The sequence below is a fragment of the Passer domesticus genome, chromosome Z (assembly GCF_036417665.1).
Source record: "Passer domesticus isolate bPasDom1 chromosome Z, bPasDom1.hap1, whole genome shotgun sequence".
Taxonomy (NCBI): Eukaryota; Metazoa; Chordata; class Aves; order Passeriformes; family Passeridae; genus Passer; species Passer domesticus.
The window spans coordinates 64,878,950-64,891,488 of NC_087512.1; positions in this window are offsets into that span (position 1 = coordinate 64,878,950).

The following is a 12,539-nucleotide window of genomic DNA, read 5'->3' on the forward strand; positions in this document are numbered from 1 at the left end:
TCCCTCTCTGAATACTGAATTGGTATGAAGTGATGCAGTCCTATTAGTACATCACCCTTTTCTTATTTAGGCAATAAGAATGTAGTCATTTCAAACACAAAAACAATATTATTTTATAGACTACATTGTGTCATTTATTTATCACAGCTTTTCACCACTGGAAACTACAGAGGACTCCTGGCTGTCAGTCAAAACCACTGTGCATGAATATCCAAAACTAAGGCACACAGCTGGTCATAACCAATTCAAGCTACATGATAACAAAACAAAAAGTGTTCTAAGATAGTGTGCTATCCTCCCTGGCATCATATACAACTGAAAAAACAAAAAAAAAGATTCTGCTGAAATACTAGCATACTTTATGGAACAGCCTTCCTTGGAAAACATATTTACTGTATTGTTCGTGAGACAAGTCCTGGATGACAACGGAACAACAGTGAAGTATTTGCATTTTCCGAAGTGCCAGTTGCAGCACTGTAATGAGAAACAGCTGTTTCAGGATGTTTCTTCATAGTCCTGAAATAATATGCAGATAAACACATGTAAATGTATGAATACAAGTATGAATTTGAAAAACATTTTAAAGGAAACTAAAACCTTGGTAGAGAAATATATCTAATAAATTGCTTACATTTACAGAGTTTAGACTATATTCACTCAAACACCCCAAACTCTATTTTTAATTACAGAGAAACAAAATAATTTAGATACTTTGATGTTACTGAGTATTTGAAGCATTGTGGTAAAAGTAATACTTTCATGTAAGAAATTAATAAACATTAATTTTTGAGATTTGCAGCATATACAGTTAAGAGGGAAATGTTAACAAAGAAAGCACTAAAAAAATGTTTCAAAACTTAAACACACAATCTCAATCAAATGGTCATTGTTATTTTATTTATGGATTCTTACTATCCTCTGTGGTTAACACATTTGAATGTTAGCTTTCTGTTGGCATCCACATTAGTTTGTGATAAAACCATAAAACTCTCATTAAATCTACAAAAATGAAGAAGAAAAAGAATTTACTTGCCATGTCCATTTAGAATCCCATTGTTTTCGTAACTCATTAAGAAGACAGAAAATTATATTTGTATTCTGCCTCAGAAGATGTTACAGATGTCTGCAGCTCTGGTAAAGAGAGGGGTTTAGTGAAAAACAAACACTTCTCCTACTATTTTCCAGAAATTTGACTTTAGCTATAAAATCAATCCTTTTCCAATTTTCAGTCCAAATTATTTTTTTTTATGTTCACTACTTAAAATTAATAGTTTTCATTTAATTTAGAGTAACACATATATATCCAAACTTTCCTTATAGCAGTTCTGGTATAAATGCTTCATAATGTTTAGTCTATTATGGATGAGACAAATTGCCAAAGGAAGACATTATTTCTGTTTGCCAGTGACATATTTTTGATAACTTAAAAAAAAAAATGCTCTAGAAAGGTCCAAGATACAATTGCACCCATTTCCAAAGAAACATTCCTCATAGTTATGCTTTCTCCCTGTCTTTTCAAGAATAATAAATGTATCCTCCATAATTTTTAAAGTATGGAAAAACAGAATAAAAGTGTGTATTTTATACAGTGAAAGGAAACTGAAAATCTCAGTGACTTAGTATTTAGCATCATTTTTGCTGCTACTATTTTTCTAAAATTCTGGAGAGCAAGACAGGTGTGGTGAGCTTACACTCATCCTACCTCTGAGGAGACTGGCCCAAGGCGTCTATCAGTCAGCAACGCTGACACAATTCCTATGCTGTAATAGCAATCACTTGCTCTTTTTATCAAACAGCAACTTTGTTCTGAAGGGATTTGTGTCCTTCTTGGCTCTGTGACTTATAGAATACCAAGACATCCAGCAGTGCTTTAAAATGCACTGGTGGATGTGCCTGATTGTCAGAAAGTGAGTTTTTCCTTCTAATATGCAAATCCTCACTCTCATTTTGTGCCTACTTACTTTCTATGTATGACATCTTGCATCTTTCTTCACCAAGACAGACAGAAAGTGTATCCAAGGAATGATCTCAACAATCCATGAATGATATTTATAATAACCAATATTTTACTAAGGTACTTTTACCCAACTGTAAAGTTAATTCATAAAACAAAGAAATAAAAAAGGTTCTATAATGTGTACATAATTTTTGGTGAAACATGTAATTATTATACTTTTTAAACACCTAGCTTGTACCTCAACACCTCTAAAATTGTAACACCTTTAAAGCAATAAAGTTCCTTGATTCTAATAGACATATCTTTGGACTGTAACTAAAGACATCAAGAACAAGCAGCATTTTAGCTTCTCCCAGATAAACTGCCTACAGACTAACAGCAAGTGTCACTTCAGTTTAATGTCTGTCTGCTCTCAAGGATGTATGTCTTTCAAAACAGGGTCATGATCTAATATGCCTAATACTGATTATTTTTCAAGGCAATTTAAGCTGCCTGGAGTTTTGGGGATGTTACAGATTCTCATTTCATAAAAATGGTAACACTTTAGATAGTATCAAAACACCTTGCTTGTTCAATGCCAACAGAAAGTTCAAAGTATAAAAATACTGTGTGTTTTATAGATGTGTAGGAATGGCATATTCTCAAAAGTTCTAAGTAAATAACATTGAAAGGTTAAGAGTAATAAAAGATGGTATAATGTTCTCTTATTTAGGGGAAACTGCACAACACACTGGATTTTTTCCAGTCCTAACTCTTGCTTGACTGCAGCCATTTAAAAAACAGCTGGGCCTTGCAGCTATGCAGTCAACTCTTGCAGTCAGTTGTAATCCTTAATATATTTCAATAACAAGACCTTTCACTGTGCACTGGGAATCATCCCTCAAAAATGCTTACTTGATAAATGCTAGTTGAGAGACATGTTTACAGTCAGTGATACAATGCAACTGTATTTTTATAAAGCTTTATTAATAATACAATGTCTACAAACTTCCTATTGATTATATCTCAATTCAAGGCTGTCAAATGCTTTAACATTAGTAACTATCAAAATACCTGAGGTGTCTATTAACCACCTAGTTGTATAGATCGGAAACTTGAGATATAGACAGGTTGAATGATTTTCCCATCTGTTCTCTGTGTGCTTTGGAGCATAACCTAAATATAGACATGTGGAAAAGTTCGAGTAAAATGCTAGCTCCACAAAAAGCAAAATAATTTTTGTGCTTTGATTCAACAGAGACATAATTTTATCTTCAATTCACAAGAAATTTCCTGACATTAAAAAAAATCTGGTGACCTTCCCAGTAACAACTCCACTGGGTACAAGACAGATGCAACCCAACATACGGTAGTAAAGAAGTTGATATAATCTCAGATTTTCTATGGCAACATTAAAATTTCTGGGGTGAGTGGACATGGAACAGCTTCAGGATGGACTCAAAATATCTCTTTTCAGGACATGAAAAACTATGAAATGTAGCATGACAGACAAAAGTTCAGAGTGGCACATATTTAGACTGGAATTAATAATTTAAAGAATTATTTTTTTCATTTGGTCTAGAATATAAATGAACATGTCCATGTCATACTTATACTGATTTTTCTCATTTGCAATAAAATTATGTTTAGTGCCTTTGAATTCAGAAGCCTCTCTTTCCTGTTTAACCTATTATCTAGAGTAATATAATCCCGTGGAGCACTTGGTAAGTCACTTTCCATGATCAATCATCCCTAAATAGCACTCTCTCATTTTAAATCAAAAGAATAGAACAGATTTCCCCTTTTCACCATCTCAGAGACAGCAGCAGTCAATAAACCATCCATTTCAAATACAAGATTTATAGCTGTCGGAATTTTTATAGCATATACTCTACATTTCTAAATACAATATTCATAATGGTAGAAAACATGCAGCAACAGCCTGTAGCAGCATCTAATGGGATTTTAACAGAAGCCTGAGTCTTATCCAGTTGTCTGCTAATTGACCTGCAGAGGAAGCATTTCATTGTGTGCAGCCAGGCAGCCCTGTTTAGATAAATCAATAGAGAAAAGAGAATTTGGGAGTTTTTAAGCAGAGGTCAGGGTTAATCTGTAAATGTATTTTATCTCTTGAAGGATTTATATTAATCCAGTTTTGTCTCTGATACCACTGATTCAAAGCTTACATTATAACTGAAAATCTTCTCTCTGGTGCTTTTTTTTTATAAATTCTCAACTACTTAAATGTGTGCTGCTCAACAGGACAGCAAGGAGAATCTCCTGGTAAATCTTTAAGTAAAACACACATACTTTTTAATAAGCACACAGTTAGACTTACTGGAGAACACAGCCCCCCCTGAAAAAAAAATCCTGATTTCATTTCTGTCCTGTGTTGGATTTTTTTTTTCAGTTTACTGAAACCTTGTCTAATATTCTTCTAAGCAAATTAAAACCAGAAGTCTTTCTAACATAGGGATCTAGTCCAATAGAACTGTCTTTGACAGAACCCAAGCGCATCTCAAAATCCAGGAGAACGAGACAAAAATCTGGCTGATGTCCAGGATACAGAGTTTTGCGGGGTAGAATAGAATTACTGTTTCAAGATGAACCCCAATAGAAAGACCATACATTTTAATATCAGATGGTGGTTGTTACAGTTAGAAATCTCTACTTAAGATCAGGAAGGGACAATTAACTATTCCATCTTTGCTAATGAGATCCTGAAAAGAACCTTACTTCCCCCTAGAGAGCATCTCACTGCCTTGCTCTCTGAGGGTCCCTGCTCAGAGTGCAGCACCCTGAGCTGCCAGTCTAGGTGCCACAGAAATGGCCTGGAGCACTCCTATCCTGGGATAGGGTGCCACACCACAATGGGGAGATGGCCCCACAAGCACTTCTCTGGCTGGGACCATGCACAAGCTGCAGCTCCTGAACCCACAGGTTCCTCTGCAAAACATGGGCTGGTACTGGGGGCATTCAGAGCAGAAAGATTTGAAACCTTTCAATAGTAATAACCTGCCATGTACAGCAGAGCAGCTTTCATCATCAGCCATATATCCATGTTTTATTCAGTTGTTCTAATGCAGTAAAATATGGTACTCTGCTCCATGGTACTTCATAAATTCATCTATTTTATATTACACAAAAAGCCCCTTATATGATTTTGGATATATCCCTTATTCAAGGTACTGCAATAAAACAAGACTTCTGTTGCAAGATAAATAAAGTACCACTGTTCCTTCACTGTCCTGTCACCTCCATTTTACATTATTTTGGTCAGTCTTGTCTTCTGCCCATAAGCTGACATTGTTGTCTTTCCTTATCATGATATTTATGGTTTCCATTATTTTCTGCAGCACTCTATTGATTTTGAGATCTATAGCTCCTACATGAATTGTCCTTCAGAGCTCTGTCATTACTCCTGCTTGTGTAATAGGTACATGCCCAGTCATTCAGGATCAAATATGGACAGCCTAGGCATGTGACGGCTAAAGTAGTGGAGGTACACCTTTTGCCTCAGGTGAAATTCAGGTTCCTTAAAATTGTAAGAATATTGACATTTTAATGAATAATAAATATACCGACCATCATTATATTGATAATTTTTTTCTCTCACGCCTAAATTCCTCTGGCTTTAAAATGGCCTCACAAACTAATTTTGAAAAAACACTAAAAACATGAAACTATAAAGCCTCCATATAGGAGTAAACCAGAGAAAGAATTAACAGCATAAAAATGTGATGGTCACAACTAAAATGAACCTATGGCAACCCAAGGCAAGAGAGATTTTGTTGCTGTCCAGATGGAGAAACAGAACTTTGTTAAAGCCAGTTATGAAGATGGGATTGTGTTTGCTCCTCTCCAGTTTCTCCTCTCTAGTATGGTGCTCCTGTCTTATGCCTGAACTTGGGATCCCTTTATTGGTGAAGGTGAGTACAACAATAAAGTTCCACACAGAGGATTTCAGTTTAGGCTTCGCTGATACCTGACTCCACATATGCTCAAAAGAAGCCAGTCTTCTGAGAACAATCTTCTGAAACATTTCAGCTAGACCAAAAGGTCAGAAAATCATAAAAGCATTCTTTCTTCCCTTGGTATTGATGGCTAAACTAAAAGCTTACATACCCAGGCCTGCTTATGATTGTCAAGACCGAACTGGGTGACTGGATGGTCCACAGCAGATCTTTGTACCAGCAGGGTTCAAAACACCCTGTGGTATGACAATCTCCAAAAAGAGGAGGAGTTTGCAGAATTACAAAGCAAGCATATGGGGTCAAGCCTCTTCTGAAGCTTCAGTTTATGTTCCTTTAGTGTACTTTCCAGGTACATCTGTTTCTGCTTAGACTCATCACACTAGATGGAGTCTTTTGAAAACAAAAGCTGTCAGTAATACCTGAACTCCACTGCGTGGTTTCTTTAAAAATAAGCCTGATATATTTCCAAGCAAATTATTTGAATGTCATAATCTCAGTTAACCTTCTCAGAATGTGCTTCAAAAAACAGTTTGTTTAATCCCATAAACTTTTTGCCATCCCATTTGCTCTTGTCTATCACTGTATAAAAGCACCACCTACCAGTTAAAGTGGGTTGTTTGCACATGCAAACAGTTAAGATGTCCATTGCCAAGGGCAGAAAATCCTTCCCCAGCCTTCCTCTTCTTTGTGCTTTCAAAGAAGAGCCATGCAATTAAGATGCCATCATGAATCAGACAGAGAAAAAAATTTGCTTTCTAAATTAACATAAATGATGATATCTTTGGCTAATAATTAAAGCAGCTCCGCTTATGTGAACCCATTGCAGGGCTTTTGGACCTGTTTGTTCCAAGAACGTGCCATGAAATTACATACTTCCCCCCTTCTATTTCAGAAACGGTTCATCAAATTGCAATGTCGGGCCTAAACCTGGGCTTTGTTTCTTTAGAAAAATATGGGTTTTCCTAAGACAGCCCAGCACAAAGAGACAGTCCTCCCCAGGCACGTTTCCTGTGTCTGCCTGGCAGGCTCACTGTGGTGCTCCACCAAGAGAAAGGGAATTCTGTCATCATGTTACCGTGCTAATAGAGTGTCTGCTGGCAAGCACCAGTAGGCTCTCCAGAAATATGACACAGCAAGATAAAGCTTATACAAACTGAGAGACATGAACATAACCTACTTGTGTTAATCCTGTAAAACCACAAGTATCTGACAAGGGGAGGCAGCACTACAGAGTGCTGCGGTCTGTGATTCTCCACTGAAGGCTTTCACTCTCAAGAAACAGGATAAAATGCAGGTGTGTCTTCTGCTAGCAAGACCTCAGTTCTATGCTCAGGGTAAGGCTTCTTTGTATCTCAATTAGCACCCGTACTAACTAGGCTGGTGAAGACTCATTTTCAACACACACAGAAAATAACACCACATCCATTATCTAAGTGATCAAAGCTATACAAGTTTGTAGATTGTTTCAAAGATCAAAGACAGTCTGTCAGACTTCATTACCAGAAGAAAAAAGGGACTCTGACTTCAAAAGGCATTGCATTGTCCTTTCTTTCCTCCTCAAAAATAATTTTGAAGGTGGTGAGCCACCTCAGAGCAATCTAAATTAACAAGGTTTTTGACTGTACCTCCTAGCTCTGGCTGCAGTTTGATCTTCTCATTCTTTTTCCTTTTCCTTTATGTCTATATTAAGTAAATGTTGATTGTTTGCCCCACTGGTTTAATACTGGCACACATTAAGGAATAAAAATTGAAGAATTTCATCAATCTGCAATACCTAAAATTGCTCCCACTGCCCCCCCAATTGTTTTTCTTGCTCACTGCAACATTGTCTGCAAAAGGCTATTTGAAAATTTCTTTAATTGGTTTTGTATTTCCCTGACTGAAGTGATACCTTCAGTCAGATTTGTGTAACTAATTATACTAAGAATGAATAAAAATAGCATCAAGATTAGAAGGCTTGGATGCTGTTTGAGCTGTAAGTGTTGTGGATACCTTTTTAAAAGCAAGTTTTGAAGGCACTCATATTTTCCTGACTGCTTTAAATATTTTTAAACTATTCATAAGGGAATTTCTAGAATTTTCATAATTACCCACAAGGCAAAAAATTCATCCAGCCACACAAAGATCCAAACCTAAATACATTTGTTCATATGTCAATGCTAACACTAGTACAACACTATAAAGCTTTATCTGTACATAGGGCTAATTTACACTATCAGTGAGGTCCCCATTGACAGTTCCCATGGTCTCCATCATAAACAAGCTAACAGATCTAAACCAACAGCACTGAGAAGTTTAATCATTCTAGTGCAGGACTAAAAGAAAATGTGGATCTTCATTTAATTAACTTTCTCTACAACTAACAGTCATCCAGATACCACTGAAGAAGTGTCCCCTTTTTTTTTGGCCTGTGGAGTCTAGTTTTACATTTCAGAAATTGTGAAATGGGTGACATGACTGGGTTTTTGCACTATCTGTAAGTACTTAGCTAAAATATTTTATGGACAAGGTGCTGATTTACCACTTCTTGGCTCTTATCTCATAGGTGATGATCACTCATCCATCTGAAGTTACCCTCTAGATATCTGGTAACATCCCCTTCTCAACACGTTATTCCTATACCTGTTACTCTGTGGATTAATATCACTGTGAATAAATTCCCAAAACTTATTTCAAGGTGACTCCTCAGGCACAGTTGATATTAATGATGTCAAAACCATGGTGGAAAAATATCTTCTACACATTTGCACTAATAAATGTAAATGTCTGTGGAAACACTAAGATAAAACTAATGCCCTACACAGAGTGTGCTGGACAGGCATTGCAGGAATGGAGTCCTCAACCAGCAAAGCCAATGTCTGGAAAAGTCTTTTTATGTTATAAAGTGGTACATAAAACCAAAGGAATAGGTCCACAATTGCTCAGGGGAGATAAGGAAAATTGGAAAAGCATTCAACCAAGGAATCCTTTTCTTGTTCCTTTTCCTTGATTTTTTTTAACTTAGCTTTAAAAATTTCTCATTTTGCACAGGCATAAAAACATCATTGGTTTGAGGTCTCTCTCACGTCACCAGAACACCCTTTTAATTATTTTGTTGCATAGTATTTTAGACTATATAGATCAACTAAATCTAGTTCCTGACCACTCCATATTATACTTCTTCATGGTTTTTCACATGATAATCCCTGAAGCATCATCTAAAATTTGAGAGGCATAAACTAAGTAGCAAGGTTAATGACAAACACCAAAATGTGAAACTGCAAACAGTGTCTGAACAGAGATGTTTGCTTAATTTAATATCCCCACCTTTGTTCTTCCTGAAGTATTCACATGAAGATAGACCCATACTTATATATATATATACACATATATATATATGTACACATATGCGCACATAAGAATACATATAGAGGCACACCACCACATTCACTGAAAATATATATTCATACACATATAAAAAATAAGATTGTTCTCTTCAGGATTTTCTTTAATGACTTTTTGCTTAGAATGTGTCTGCTCTGTGCAGGATGGCTAGATGTATTCTAAAATTCACTTTTACTATTACACTATTACTATTTTCACTACTACATGTGACATTTTTTTAAAGGACATTTCTGAATAATAACTGTGAGTTGCAGATGTGAGTACTGTAGAGTCTCCAGCAGGCATGGCAGTGAGGAGGCAGACTGCAGTACATGGCAGTCTCCAGGCTTCCTTCATAACATGGCCATAGCAAGCTATGTCAAGCAGTCAAGAAAATAACCTGTTTAAGAGTTAGGACAAAATGCACCTGAAAATCTGCTAACTTAAAAAAAAAAAAAAAAAAAAAAAAAAAAAAAAAAAAAAAAAAAAAAAACCAGCTTGGCTTTAATATATTCATAAAGACAAGGCATCATTTTAAACTCTTCACAGCTGTCTTGAGTCCAAACAGTGAAACTTTATCCTCTTTAAACCACTTTTTAGATTTGCTTCCTCACAAATATCATGGACAGAATCAAAAAGAACAGAACAGTAACAAGTGAGGGATTCAATTTTTTCTCTGCATGTACACACATGCACACACATCTGTCTTAAGAGGTCTGTGATTTGGCCTCAGGTAAACGAAAGCAAACTGAAGATTTACTAATCAACAACTTCATGTCCACACTGAATTTTATTGTTAAACCTTGAAAACAACGGTGAAAATTTCCCATTCTAATGGGCAGCATCCAAAAGTCAGGTAGTCTGCAAAAATTTTTCTGCCTCATCTTGCTGAAATAAAGGGCAGCTTCTTCTACAAGGATGATATGAGGCTGCTCTGCAGCAGTTCCTGGCTCAGAAAGTCACTATGAATGCTGGAAGTGACCTTGACATCAAATCTTTCAAGGCAAGAGCATGGTCTTCCACTTTGTGAAATATAGGAGATAATGGATTCTTTTTTATATATGTTTATTAAGCAAAGTGTGAAATTCTTTTTCTTGTCCAATTTATTTCTGCCTCTCTTTGCACACATAAAAGCATGAGTGCAATCAACCATGTGACCTAGGTAATTTCAGTGATTTTACTGAGTAGCTTGGGCCAATGACTGGTTATGCAATTAGTGAAAACAGCTCAGCAAGTGCTTAAGATCCATGAATTAGAGAGCATGACTTAGATATTCATTCCCCTATAAGAATATGCTTCAACTCTTTTGAAAAAGTTGCACATAAACCTAGTCTTATGAAACATTCTAAAATAGGATGTTTTCTTGATTTAAAACTTAGTTTTGTCTTTCATGACTATAAAAGTGACAGAGAGTTAAAGCTGAACAAAGACCAAGTTTGGACAGCAATACTCATGAAAACCATCTGCACAAAGGAAGTATTGTATTTGCTCCTGCTTGCCCTATCCTTTTCTTCATTTTATCTCTTCCCACTCACTTCCCCCACTAGCTGGCCTGACTGGTAAAAAAAAACTGAATTCATATATTGTCATCTTTAGGTTTTACAACAGTTCTTTCTGTAAACAATGTTCAGATCCCAAATACTTGCAAAGTTCTTGAGGACCACAGGCCGTTTGTATTCACCAGTGCAGAGCAATGAGCAGAATCCTAAGCTAATGGACACCTTGCTCATTATATGCAGGCTGGCTGAATGAAACAGCCTCGTGGGAGCAAATGTTGTTTGATGCTGTTAGATAATGCATTAAAACATGATTCTAGTTAGTAAAGGGCATTCAGATGCCACACAAGGGCCACTGCACACCTGCACCTGTGGAATGGTCTCCTATAAAGAAGTACTCACGGGTTTCGTTAAACATTAAACTGCTTCAGGAAGAATATTGTTACTGGTGAAGGCAAAGGAGTAAGTAAGGATTTATAAAGAAATTTCTTTCAAGGTCTGCAACAGAGTTTCAGAGCCAGTGCAGAAGCAATTCCGTGATTCACCCAGGGATCACAGTACCATATTTTGGTGCACTTGGCTTTGTGCCATACAGGCAAAAGTTGTCTCCCTTTATTTTCCATTTGTGCAGAACAACCTGGGTGACAGCTTTCTCTGAGAGAAAAAAAAACTCCCTGTGGTCTCTGGGCACAGGAGAAGAAAGCTATTTTTCTCCAAATACATCTTAAAAACACCAGATGTTTGAATAGGAAATGCTGTAAACAAGGACCTTGTCTACTTGGAAAGGCAATTGGAAACAGCTCATCACAGATGTGTTCTGGGTGTTCAAAGGTACCACTTGCTATAAAATATCTTTTTTTTTTTTCATTTTTAGAAAAAATATTTCAAACAAGTACCTTAATGTGACTCTTACTAGAAGAGTGGCTCTTTCATGGCAGTAAGTATGGTCCTGTCATGTGACACACATGACAATTAAAAATAATGAACCTTGGATTGAAAAATATATTGAAAAGAGTTTTAGAGATGAGCCAGTTGGCAGAACACAACTCTCAGAAAATATCTCAAAAAATATTTCACCTACCCACACAATCTCCCTGTGAGACTGTTCTGGGAAAGATGTTACACATTGCTCCACAGCTATTTGTGCTTGGTGATAAAAGTAGAATTGTGAGGTTCTACAGACTGTGGAAAGATTAGTAGAGGGGGAAAATAATAAAAGACAAAATGAGGTGGTTATTTGTTGGCAAAGTTCATTGTTTATTATAACTTATGGCTTGTACAAAGCTGGCCAGGAAGGAGAGGGTGATCTCAGAATAATTCTATGTGCTTTAATTACAATGAAATCTAGTAGTTAACTTCACCAGTCTAATGTAGCTCATTAACACAAATACATGCCTGCACAGATAAACTTAATATAAAATAACATACAGTAATTTTACTGATCATTTATTTACAGGAAAAAGGTATCTGTTTTAGGTGCCAATAGATTTTATTTTCTTCTGCTTGCTGGGGCACTGCCTTGAGCCCAAAGAAATGAATGGGCTCTGGACCATACTGACCACACTGTCTGGGCTATCTGAGAGGCAAAAAGAGATGGCATTCAGGGTGTAAAGACAAGAAAAGACACCAAAAATAAAGGCCAAATTGCAAGAGTACACCACCCACAAAAACCTTGTTGCAGGCTCACGGTGGCCACTGTTACATAATCAATAGTCAGATCCTGCCCCTGGAGCTGCATTGCTGCAGGAGAAGTGCCTGGACTAGAGCAGG